The 12,826-nt window shown below is 42.2% G+C and overlaps 1 protein-coding gene across 1 annotated transcript in view; it reads left to right on the forward strand.

Moving 5' to 3' along the window:
* Positions 1 to 419: 419 nt before the first annotated feature.
* The window catches only part of LOC118365729 (spectrin beta chain, non-erythrocytic 1-like), a 97,154-nt gene continuing 84,747 nt past the window's right edge, over positions 420 to 12,826 (forward strand). Inside the window, exon 1 of the mRNA XM_052490177.1 lies at positions 420 to 570. The gene's annotated coding sequence lies outside the window, so the exon portion shown is untranslated. The remainder of the gene's footprint in view (positions 571 to 12,826) is intronic.

Below are 12,826 nucleotides of genomic sequence, written 5' to 3' on the forward strand. Positions count from 1 at the left end.
TATTTAGCTCCTTTGCTCTATAGTATTTACTTTGCCACCATGGCCTTTTTTTTGCCTTTACCTCCCTTATCTCACCTCACATCGTGTATATAGACTTGTTTATACTGTATTATTGACTGTATGTTTGTTTTACTCCATGTGTAACTCTGTGTCGTTGTATGTGTCGAACTGCTTTGCTTTCTTGGCCTGGTCGCAATTGTAAATGAGAACTTTGTTCTCAACTTGCCTACCTGGTTAAATAAAGGTGAAATAAAAATAAATAAATACAACTATGTAAACTTCCGATTTAAACTGTATGTTGATGTAGGCTAGACTATAATATTTCATTTATGTTTTTAATATAATATATAACAAATATTCCAATTGTTTGATTTAGTGTAGCCTCTGATAGGTTTACTTCAGTCTCTATAATCCCCGCCCCTTCGAAATTCAGTGCAGCATTACAGTTTTTGGTGGACTGGAGGCGGCAGTGCGGATTCTCCCAGTCATTCCCAGCTCTTGTTGCCCAGCCTCTCGTTTGCCCGTTGCGGATTCTGAAGGCGGTGAAGTTCGTTCCTTATTATTGGATTGGTAAGTCAAAAAATGTGTTGTTTGAAACAGACGAGTTTCTCATCACATTGCCAGTTATAATGTAATTCGGCCAGAGGTTAGACAATCTCCGTTCCACCGATTGGCTACAAAGCAAATAGGTTACCTAAATTTACTGTGAGGTGATGGAAAATTGTGAAATTAAGCAAATATGAAATCGTGAATCACGTCTATATAGACATACGATTGAAACTATGTTTTGTAGGTCTTTGTTTTTTTTACACATGTTGATGTTGTAGGCCTACTGCTCATATCAGAAATGCCTTTATTTAAAGGCCTATCTTATACATTATGCGCAATTTGGATAATATTTCATTTGTATATTGTCTGATATCAATTTGCATGGTGTTCTGTGACTTTCATTATGGGTGGAATAACAGTACAGTAGAATGGACGCAAACAGGCGTGGTCGTGCGGATCTGTGGCGCTGCGCGAAAGGTGGTGATGCTGCGAGGGCAAGGATTAGCTGGTTTGTTTATTCTGTACAGTTCGATAGGCTAACTGTGGCATTAACAGGATGTGTGAGTTAGGTTGTGCACAATAACAGAAATTCCACTATTTTATGGTCCTTGTTTTACGTGGTGCATAGTTGTTAACGATTGATAATTTTGGGTTATTGATATAGACCACATTACTCATTTTAGGTGAAGTGTATCCGTAGTTGAAATGGCCGCTGTTGGCTAATGTTACATTGGCAGCTAAAATCTGTCATTGCTTGATGCGATGATGATATAGTAACTAGCAATACGCAAGTGTTCGGCTCCTCCTCAAAACATAACTTGGAGGACGTGAAGCATCACCTACATGGTTTTCTCTACTATGTGCTAGTGACCAAATACTTTACATTTACATCTCATCAACATGTTGTTTGTGTCTCCAATATAGTTTTTATTTGGTGGACTAAATCTTTGCAGTTGATGCTACATGCGGGCTTCTTCAGCATCAAACCAGTCCAGCGTTGCAGCACTAATGCGACCTGGTCGAGTCGATTCCTCAATGTCCTAGTCACAGAAGGACTCGCAACATTTAAAATGCGAGCAATGAGGGAGATGAGTCAGTTAAACAAAGTGGTTCTGCCGAGCCAAATACTCGGCTCTATGGTAGTGAAGCTGTAGGCCGAAGTTACTGAAAGCATCTATTTTCCAAGCAACTAGTAACTTCCTCGTTCCAGTGGTGGCACGTTAAGCTTACCTGGTAGGCCTATCTATCCTACCTACCAAAAGTTATGCCAGCCACAGTGGGAACTGAAGTTGTGAAATATCCATTGCGAACTACAAAGGAACACATGCACAGTTAAAGATTGTTATAGGATTTAAAGGATTTTTAATAACTCTAAGACCTGCAATGTAGTTACACTGTGGGTATTCTATGGGACTTGATATTACTGAATCAATACTTTTTCTAAACCACAAGGCTTGAGTGACATGTTTGTTTCAAGTTATTTGGGGTTTTAATGGTTCTACGGAAGAGTTTTTGATCAGGCTTTCCATGGCATAAGTGGCATTAAAGTTTGGCACTCTGGTGCATTTTGCTATTAGGTTTTGCTTGATGGATCAGGCTCTTTTCTTAAGACCATTTGCTGTATGCAGACCTAGTGTCTGCCAGCCCCTCTCAGCCTTGTGTGAAAGGGCGGGGTCCCTTAGCAATGGGGAAAAACTTCAGTGTGTGAATGCAGAAAGACACAAGCACACACACACACTCACACAAATACAACCTATCCATCTGTCTAATATCACACATATGCACAAATGCACAGACCAAATATTACATATTTGGTTTCCAAATTATGTGTTCAAGAACTGAAAGTTACAAAATGATGATATCCTGGCATATCCACAACCGATATACATGTATTTTCCAATATCTTTAGGTTGTTGTTTTTGTCTTTGTTTTTCTCAATTTGAGTCTCTGTGCAGTTACACCATGTCACGTCCTGACCTTAGTTCCTCTTTTTATGGCTCTATTTTAGGTTGGTCAGGGCATGAGTTGGGGTGGGCATTCTATGTTTGTATTTCTAGGTGTTTGGCCTGGTATGGTTCCCAATCAGAGGCAGCGGTCAATCGTTGTCTCTGATTGAGAACCATACTTAGGCAGCCTGTTTTCGCCCTTGAGTTGTGGGTAGTTATTTTCTGTTTAGTGTGTTTTGCACCTGACGGAGCTGTTTCGGTTGTGCCTTTTGTTACTTTGTATTTAGTGTTCAGTTATATTTAATAATATGCCGAACACGTACCACGTCCTGGCTGGAAGGGATCGCCTCCCATGGGAACAGGTGGAGGCAGCCAGGAGAGGTGAACCAGTGGTACGAGGGAACACTGCTAGCAAGGAAGCCCGAGAAGCAGCCCCAAACATTTCTTGGGGTGGGGGGGGCACACGGGGAGATTGGCAAAGTCAAGTAGGAGACCTGAGCCAACTTCCTGTGCTTACTGTGGAGAGAGAGTGACCGGGCAGGCACCTTGTAATGCGGTGAAGCCCACGGTGTCCCCAGTGCGCATACATAGCCCGGTGCGCTACATCGCAGCTCCTCATATTGGCCGGGCTAGAATGGGCATCAAGCCAGGAGGGATGAAGCCGGCTCAGGGCATCTGGTCTCCAGTGCGTCCCCTCGGTCCGTGTTATATGGCACCAGCCCTACGCACTGTGTCTCCTGTGGGTCTGCTCAGCCCAGTGCGTCTTGTGACTGCGCCCCGCAAGTGCCGGGCTAAAATCAAGGTAGCCCTTTCAATGAGTATCATCTGTTCAGGGAGCAGTGGAACAGTTATTTATGTGCCCTGATGGTTTCACAATAAATAAATCAGTTGTGTTAAGGAGAAATTATTTTCAGAATTCTGCCTTGAATTGAATTTCTCTCACCTTCAGGCTCCATTTTCCCTAAACTCTTCTTACATTATCTGCTCATCCAGTGAAATGACTGATAAAACAGTCATGCTCAAACTGCACAGATACTGTATGCCCCTTCCACTGTAGGCAACCAGCCATTTTATCCACGGGACCTTTTAACTCCAAACTGCTTTTAAAATCTTCTATTTGTTTGAGATAGATATCTCACATTTCATAAGTCCGGTCTGAGAGGCATCTTAAGAATCAATTATTAAAAAGACAATGAATGTCATCACATAAACTGATACCTGGTGTGTTTGGGGCTGGTATTTGAAATTGACACAACAGCATGTGTTATAGTGAAAAAGGTGGTGGAGAGGGTGGCATCCTGTTTTCTATCAGGGCAGGTGATGGTCAGTAAAAGAGGTGGGTGGAAGGGTGGGGAACAGCTGTGACCACTGGGGTTACAGGTGAGGACCACACAGCCTCGCTGTGCGTGCATGCGTGTGCGTGTGATCATGCGTGTGTGCGCATGTGGCTGGTAGCCTAGCAGTTAAGAGCATTGGGCCAGTAACCGAAAGATCGCTGGTTTGAATCTCTGTGCCGACTAGTGAAAAATCGGCTGAAGTGCCCTTGAGCATAATTGCTCCTGTAAGTCGCTCTGGATATGAGTGTTGACTAAAATGTGGGGAAAAAATGGTTTGGGTGATGGTATGTACATTGTTTTGGGAGTGGTCAGCCAACTTAGACATGCATGGGCCATCTCCCCTTCAGTAGGACCACCATTGCAAGCAAGTTTCCACAGCTGTGTCTTTTAGGCTAAAAGGAATGTACACTCTTGTTATAGGGACCAAAGTCTGAGAATGCCTAGAGACTGAGCCATTAGTCTTGCAGCCTCCCCAGTGCCATTTTTGTGTCTAAAATACTAGGCCATTTAAGCTGATGTAATTAATTTTTTTATTTTATTTAATTCACCTTAATTTAATCAGGTAAGATGGTTGAGAACAAGTTCTCATTTACAACTGCGACCTGTCCAAGATAAAACAAAGCAGTGCGACACAAACAACACAACACACATGGAATAAACAAGCGTACAGTCAATAACAAAATAGAAAAAAAATAAAGTCTATATACAGTGTGTGCAAATGGCGTGAGGAGGTAAGGCAATAAATAGGCCATATTAGCGAAGTAATTACAGTTTGGCAAATTAACACTGGAGTGATAGATGAGCAGATGTGCAAGTAGAAATACTGGGGTGCAAAAGAGCAGAAAAGTAAATAAAAACAATAATGGGGATGAGGTAGGTAAATTGGGTGGGCTATTTACAGATGTACAGCTGCAGCGATCGGTTAGCTGATGTTTAAAGTTAGTGAGGGAAATATTAGTCTCCAGCTTGAGCGATTTTTGCAATTAGTTCCAGTCATTTGCAGCAGAGATCTGGAAGGAAAGGCGGCCAAAGCAGGTGTTGGCTATGGGGAAGACCAGTGAGATATACCTGCTGGAACGTGTGCTATGGGTGGGTGTTGTTATCGTGACCAGTGAACTAAGGCGGAGCTTTACCTAGCATAGACTTATAGATGACCTGGAGCCAGTGGGTCTGGCTACGAATATGTAGCGAGGGCCAGCCGACTACTGCATACAGGTCGCAGTGGTGGGTGGTATAAGGGGCTTTGGTGACAAAACGGATGGCACTGTGATAGCCTGCATCCAATTTGTTGAGTAGAGTGTTTGAGGCTATTTTGTAAATGACATCGCCGAAGTTGAGGATCAGTAGGATGGTCAGTTTTACGAGGGTATGTTTGGTAACATGAGTGAAGGATGCTTTGTTGCGAAATAGGAAGCCGATTCTAGATGTACATTTGGATTGGAGATGATGTTTAATGTGAGTCTGAAAGGAGAGTTTACAGTCTAACCAGACACCTAGGTATTTGTAGTTGTCCACATATTCTAGGTCAGAACCGTCCAGAGTAGTGATGCTAGTCAGGCGGGCGGGTGCGGGCAGCGAACGGTTGAAAAGCATGTATTTGGTTTTACTAGCGTTTTTAAGAGCAGTTGGAGGCCACAGAAGGAGTGTTGTATGGCACTGAAGCTTGTTTGGAGGTTCGTTAACAGTGTCCAAATAAGGGCCAGATGTATACAGAATGGTGTCGTCTGCGTAGAGGTGGATCAGGGAATCACCCGCAGCAAGAGCAACATCATTGATATATACAGAGAAAATAGACGGCCCAAGAATTTAACCCTGTGGTACCCCCATAGAGACTGCCAGAGGTCCGGACAACAGGCCCTCCGATTTGACACACTGAACTCTGTCTGAGAAGTAGTTGGTGAACCAGGTGAGGCAGTCATTTGAGAAACCAAGGCTGTTGAGTCTGCCGATAAGAATGTGGTGATTGACAGAGTCGAAAGCCTTGGCCAGGTCGATGAAGGCGGCTGCACAGTACTGTCTTTTCTCGATGGCGGTTATGATATCGTTTAGTACCTTGAGCGTGGCTGAGGTGCACCTGTGACCAGCTCGGAAACTGGATTGCACAGCGGAGAAGGTACGGTGGGATTCGAAATGGTCAGTGATCTGTTTACGAACTTGGCTTTCGAAGACTTTAGAAAGGCAGGGCAGGATGGATATAGGTCTATAACAGTTTGGGTCTAGAGTGTCACCCCCTTTGAAATTGGTAGTAATAGTTTAGTCATTTTCATTGTGTTATTCAGTTCCATCTTTTCATCCATTTAGTGATACTATGAGTATTCAGGAAACGACAGTAGATCAAGGAAAATAGAACATTACATACGCCAATGTTTGGACTGGGGTATGTTTGGCATAACTGAAGCCAAATAGCTGATAAGCATACAGTACTCTCTGTTATCTAAGCCCAAACAGAACTAGCGGAAATGACAAAGACCCCTTGGGAGTGGGCGAGAACCATGCGCAGCCGCAGTAGCCTATAATAGTTTTACTCTTTCCCAATTCTCCTCCTCTGGATACTTGATACACATTTGTTTCCATGATTTTCCCCCTAAGTGCCCTAATTCAATATCTGTCCTGTGAGGTAGAAGCACAGCAAAGACTGTGTTGGGTTGATGTTTTGCCCTTCCTAACCTCGGTTGGGGCCTATAGCACCTTAAAACGCATTAGTACTACGTATTTTTTTTGGTGATGAGTTACACAGCGGCAAGCTTTTGTTGCACTTCTGATACAGGCTCCCAGTTGTATTTTATTCAGATCACTTACTGTTTTGACAAATTAGCCGTTTGCACAGCTGGCTTAGAACCAGTGTCCTGCCCAAGGGTGCACAGCTGGGCTGCACACCAAGATTTCACTGACTGACCCTGCAGTAAGAAACTGTCTTAAATGTTGGCTGTATGATTAATATACATAAGGTTATAATATAATCAATCAATGTCATTTGGTAGCAGTGCTCGTACAGAACCAAATAGTTAATGATGTGTCTAACTCTCGTTCGACTTTAGCTCATTTGCAATTGATTGTCATGTTATTCAAAATGGAGTTTTGCAGCTGGGCTAGTCTCTTGGAAATGGTGTCTTTTTGTGCTTTCATTTGTGCTACAGCTGTAATGACATTATGCCGTCCTTTGTTTGTTGTCTGTGGTCTAGCTCTTGTCCAACGGTGTTAGTGCACATCCTTAAAGCACTAGCGCCCTGGACCAGAGCTACCCGTGGTCTATCACTTTTGCCTGGAGGGGAACGTTGTTCAAGAGTTTCTGGAAAAGATGAGCTAATTCTAAGAGGATGCATTTCCCATGTCATGAACCTCATCATTTGTGTTCCCCCATTTTCCATGTCTCTTGGTCCACGAAAGCAGGAAATCGTGACCTGGAGTTCCACTGGTGCAGTTTCCATGTCATGTGGTTTGTAGCTGCTAACACAGCTGAAGGACAGCATCCATCTTGGCTCCCTTTACTCTCTCAAACAATTTCAATACCTGCCACTGCAGATATTAATTTGATATTTTTCTTGAAATGGTGTGAGAGAGAAATGGTGTGCCCCATTTAGCATATGATTAATGTGCTGAATAGATAATCCCTGATTCCTTGAAGTGCCTCACACACACACACACACACACACACACACACAATTGTACTATGGCAAAAGAGGGACAGCAAGAGCAATGGCTAAGTTGTAGTCATAGGGGCTTTAAGTTGGCAGAAATGTGGTATGAGGCCTAGATTCGAAAGTATCTGATGAGAGAGAGAGTGTGAGAGAGTGTGAGAGAGTGTGAGAGAGTGTGAGAGAGTGTGAGAGAGTGTGAGAGAGTGTGAGAGAGTGTGAGAGAGTGTGAGAGAGTGTGAGAGAGTGAGTGAGTGAGTGAGATGTTTTGAAAGTATGCTGTGTGAAATTGAGGAGATGCAGTGCATTCGGAAAGTATTCAGACCACATTTATTTTGTTATCAACACACAATAGCTCATAATGACAAAGCGAAAACAGGTTTTTTAGAAAGTGAATTGATGTACACTACTGTTCAAACGTTTGGGGTCACTTAGAAATGTCCTTGTTTTTGAAAGAAAAGCTTTTTTTTTTTTTTGTCCATTAATGTCAATGGTGCGTGTAGCTGGGACAAAGCACTTTACTGAGGAAATCATTGTAACAGAACACAATTGCGCCACAAAAACAAATGCCCAAAGAACAAGTGAGGCAGCACAAAGTACCACAACCACATACAAAGTACCGGCTGCCACAAAGCACGGGCATAAAACAAAACCCGGCGCAAACCAGCCGGAAGCGGGCCTACCTGACAATAAACAATTACACACACAGACATGGGGGGGAACAGAGGGTTAAATACATGACAAGTAATGAGGGAAATGTAAACCAGGTGTGTGGGAAAACAAAACAAAATGGGAAATGAAAGGTGAATCGGCGATGGCTACAAGACTGGTGACATCGAATGCCGCCTGAACAAGGAGAGGAACAGACTTCTGCCGGAAGTCGTGACAATTAAAATGACATCAAATTGATCAGAAATACATTATAGACATGGTTAATGTTGTAAATTACTATTGTAGCTGGAAACGGTTGGTAGATTTTTTTAATGGAATATCTACATAGGTGTACAGAGGCCCATTATCAGCAACCATCACTCCTGTGCTCCAATGGCACATTGTGTTAGCTAATCCAATTTTATAATTTTAAAAGTTTAATTGACCTTCTAGGCAGAGTTGCAAAGAAAAATACATATCTCAGACTGGCCAATAAAAATAAAAGATTAAGATGGGCAAAAGAACACAGAAACTGGACCGAGGAGGACAGTTGAGGACTTGTGAGGTGTCTGTTTCTCAAACTAGACACTCTAATGTACTAGTCCTCTTGCTCAGTTGTGCACCCGGGCCTCTCTCCTCTTTCTATTCTGGTTAGAGCCAGTTCGCACTGTTCTGTGAAGGGAGTAGTACATAGCGTTGTATGAGATCTTCAGTTTCTTGGCAATTTCTCGCATGGAATAGCCTTCATTTCTCAGAACAAGAATAGACTGATGAGTTTCAGAAGAAAGGTATTTTGTTTCTGGCCATTTTGAGCCTGTAATCGAATCCGCAAATGCTGATGCTCCAGAAACTCAACTAGTCTAAAGAAGGCCAGGTTTATTGCTTCTTGAAGCAGACAACAGTTTTCAGCTGTGCTAACATAATTGCAAAAGTTTTTTTTAAATGATCAATTAGCCTTTTAAAATGATAAACTTGGATTAGCTAACACAATGTGCCATTGGAACACAGGAGTGATGGTTGCTGATAATGGGCCTCTGTACGCTTATGTAGATATTCCATAAAAAAATCTGCAGTTTCCAGCTAAAATAGTCATTTACAACATTAACAATGTTTACACTGTATTTCTGATCAATTTGGGGTTATTTTAACGGACAAAAAAATGTGCATTTCTTTCAAAAACAAGGACATTTCTAAGTGACCCCAAACTTTTGAACAGTAGTGTATGTATTTATGTCTACAGGAGAAACCAGTGGGATTGGGGATTGCCAGTTTATGGCTTTTTTTTCAGGCTTGACTCAAGCATGTCTTCTATCCCCGTAGTGAGGTATCTGCCCCAGGTCAAACCGCTTTTCAGTTGTTTAAAAACATGATACATACACACAGCCTTGTTAGCGGCAATGTTTGGATCGCAAGTTATTAATCTGTTTTTCTTGGGAAGACGTCAGACAAACAGGCATGCTCGTGAGGATCTGGGGCTGGTTACATAAACATATATAGCCCTACAAACAGGTAGTCACTTATAGAACGTAGACGCTTAATTCCACATGTTGCATAAAGTTGTCATGGGCCGCGTTCAGATTGAAATGGTCTACCCTCCAAATACATATGTACCATATTGTTTTTCTATGGGGGTTGACGGACAACAGAAACTACTGCCGGCTAGTTAGATTTTTTTTAAAATGTAGGTCATAACTTTAAATGAGGTTGTTCTAACGGATAGATAGATACTTAACTCGTTTTTCATGTATTTGTTCAAGTCCCTTAGATATTCGTTGGAAGATTTTCATGAAGACATGCAAACAAGACTATTTGGAGGAAGACACACAAAAGTTTAATGAAATGCATGGTATCCTCACTTTCCAGCTTATTAAGTAAGTAAGCCTTGTCAGAGCCAGGACGGCCCATAGGGGCAGCAGCCTACCTCCTGTTTCTGCAGCATGAGGCAGCTTGATGTACAAGTACAACTGCTGGACAGGATGCTAGTCTGTCACAGGGCCTTAGCCCCAATCCATCTCCTTAAAGGGATAGTTCACACACGTAAGATTTGATCTTCTTCCCCAGAGTCGTATGAACTTGTGGATACCGTTTTTATGTATCTGCGTCCAGTATGAAAGAAGTTGGAGATAGTTTGCTAGCTGTTCCTGTAGACTTTTCAAGTCATCGTACTAATGCTAGTTAGCAATTGAGCAAATGCTAGTTAGCCACTTCCATCCAACTTCACGCAGATACATACACCTCATTGCCAAAATCACAAACCATCCCGCTAATGCTGAGTGCCAAGCAGAAAGGAATTAGGTCCCATGTTTAGTCTTTGGTATGATTCGACCAGGGATTGAACCCCCAAATAATATTGATGCGGACCATCTAACCCAGGGTTTCCCAAATTCAGTCCTCAGGACTCCAAAAAAGGCTGCACTTATTTTCCTTCCCCCTAGCACTACACAGTTGATTCAAATAATCAACAAATCATCAAGCTTTGATAATTTGGATCAGCTGTGTAGTGTTAGGGCAAAAAAAAAAACGTGCACCCCTTTGGGTCACGAGGACCGAGTTTGGGAAACGCTGCTCTAACCACAAGGCCAGACAGAGAGTTGATCAAATCTACAGTCGTGGCCAAAAGTTTTGAGAATGACACAAATATTAATTTTCACAAAGTTGGCTACTTCAGTGTCTTTAGATATTTTTTGTCAGATGTTACTATGGAATACTGAAGTATAGTTACAAGCATTTCATAAGTGTCAAAGGCTTTTTGTTGATAATTACATGACGTTGATGCAAAGAGTCAATATTTGCAGTGTTGACCCTTCTTTTTCAAGACCTCTGCAATTAACCTCTGTCAATTAACTTCTGGGCCACATCCTGACTGATGGCAGCCCATTCTTGCATAAACAATGTTTGGAGTTTGTCAGAATTAGTTTTTTTGTTTGTCCACCCGCCTCTTGAGGATTGACCACAAGTTCTCAATGGGATTACGGTCTGGGGGGTTTCCTGGCCATGGACCCAAAATATCGATGTTTTGTTCCCTGAGCCACTTACTTATCACTTTTGCCTTATGGTTTTGAATTTTGACTTTGCAGCTGGCCTATCTAGCGGAAATCACTCAGTTCTGCATCCAGGACAAGACTCATGACAATAGACGTCAACCTGCGTCCTAGGTGCGTCACAAACAGGCCTCTATTCCCTTTATTGTGCATTACTTTTGACCAGGGCCCATAGGGCACTAAATATGCAAAAGGGTGGGACATTTGGGACTCATCCCTAGTCAGGGGAGGGATACAGGGGATACACAACGTATCAGACGAGGAGGAAACGGCTGAGGCAATCTATAGACAACTACTAATGTTTACAGGAAGAGGATTGCAGTTTCTGCTGAATGTAAGCACTTAGCCCTATCTGCTAAGTGGCGAAGTGGATAAATGTCAGCCGTAGTCACTGTGTAGGCCTCTGGTTAGGGAAACAAAGTACATACTGGTATGTACACTGCTGCTTCCATCAAATCAACTGTAGGAGCTGTGATGATGGTGATGATAATAATGATGCCCTCCGTCTCTCTTTCTTTTATTCTTTATCATTCTTTATTCTAGGGTATGAGGCCTATTTTCAAAAGCTTCAGATGGGAGTATTATTAGTTTATTTATTATATACATTAGCAGTCAAAAGCTTGGATACACCTACTCATTCGAGAGTTTCTTTATTTTTTACTATTTTCTACATTGTAGAATAATAGTGAAGTCATCACAACCATGAAATTACACAAATGGAATCATGTAGTAACCAAAAAAGTGTTTAACAAATCAAAATATGTTTTATATTCTTCAAAGTAGCCACCCTTGCCTTGATGACAGCTTTGCACGCTCTTGGCATTCTCTCAACCAGCTTCATGAGGTAGTCACCTGGAATGGATTTCAATTAACAGGTGTGCCTTGTTAAAAGTTAATTTGTGCAATTTCTTTCCTTTAATACGTTTGAGCCAATCAGTTGTGTTGTGACAATGTAGGGGTGGTATTCAGAAGATAATATGGACTTGGTATTTTACCAAATAGGACTAAGGCAAGAACAGCTCAAATAAGCAAAGAGAAACGACAGTCCATCATTACTTTAAAACATGAAGGTCAGTCAATCTGGAAAATGTCAAGAACTTTTAAAGTTTCTTCAAGTGCAGTCGCAAAAACCATCAAGCGCTATGATGAAACTGGTTCCCATGAGGACCTTCATAGGAAAGGAAGACCCAGAGTTAGCTTTGCTGCAGAGGATAAGTTCATTTGAGTTAACTGCACCTCAGATTGTAGCCCAAATAAATGCTTCACAGAGGTCAAATAACAGACAACTTTTCAGAGGAGACTGCATGAATCAGGCCTTCATGGTCGAATTGCTGCAAATAAAGCCACTTACTAAAGGACACCAATAAAAAGAGACTTGCTTGGGCCAAGAAACACGAGCAATGAACATTTGAATGGTGGAAATCTGTCCTTTGGTCGGAGTCCAAATGTGAGATTTTTTGGTTCCAACTGCCGTGTCTTCGTGAGACTCAGATTAGGTAAACGGATGATCTCCACGTGTGTCGTTCCCACCGTGAAGCATGTTGGAGGAGGTATGATGGTGTGGTTGTGCTTTTCTGGTGACGCTGTCAGTGATTTATTTAGAATTCAAGGCACACTTAACCAGCATGGCTACCACAGCATTCTGCAGTGATACTCCATCCCATCTG

Source organism: Oncorhynchus keta, chromosome 32 (assembly GCF_023373465.1).
Source record: "Oncorhynchus keta strain PuntledgeMale-10-30-2019 chromosome 32, Oket_V2, whole genome shotgun sequence".
Taxonomy (NCBI): domain Eukaryota; kingdom Metazoa; phylum Chordata; class Actinopteri; order Salmoniformes; family Salmonidae; genus Oncorhynchus; species Oncorhynchus keta.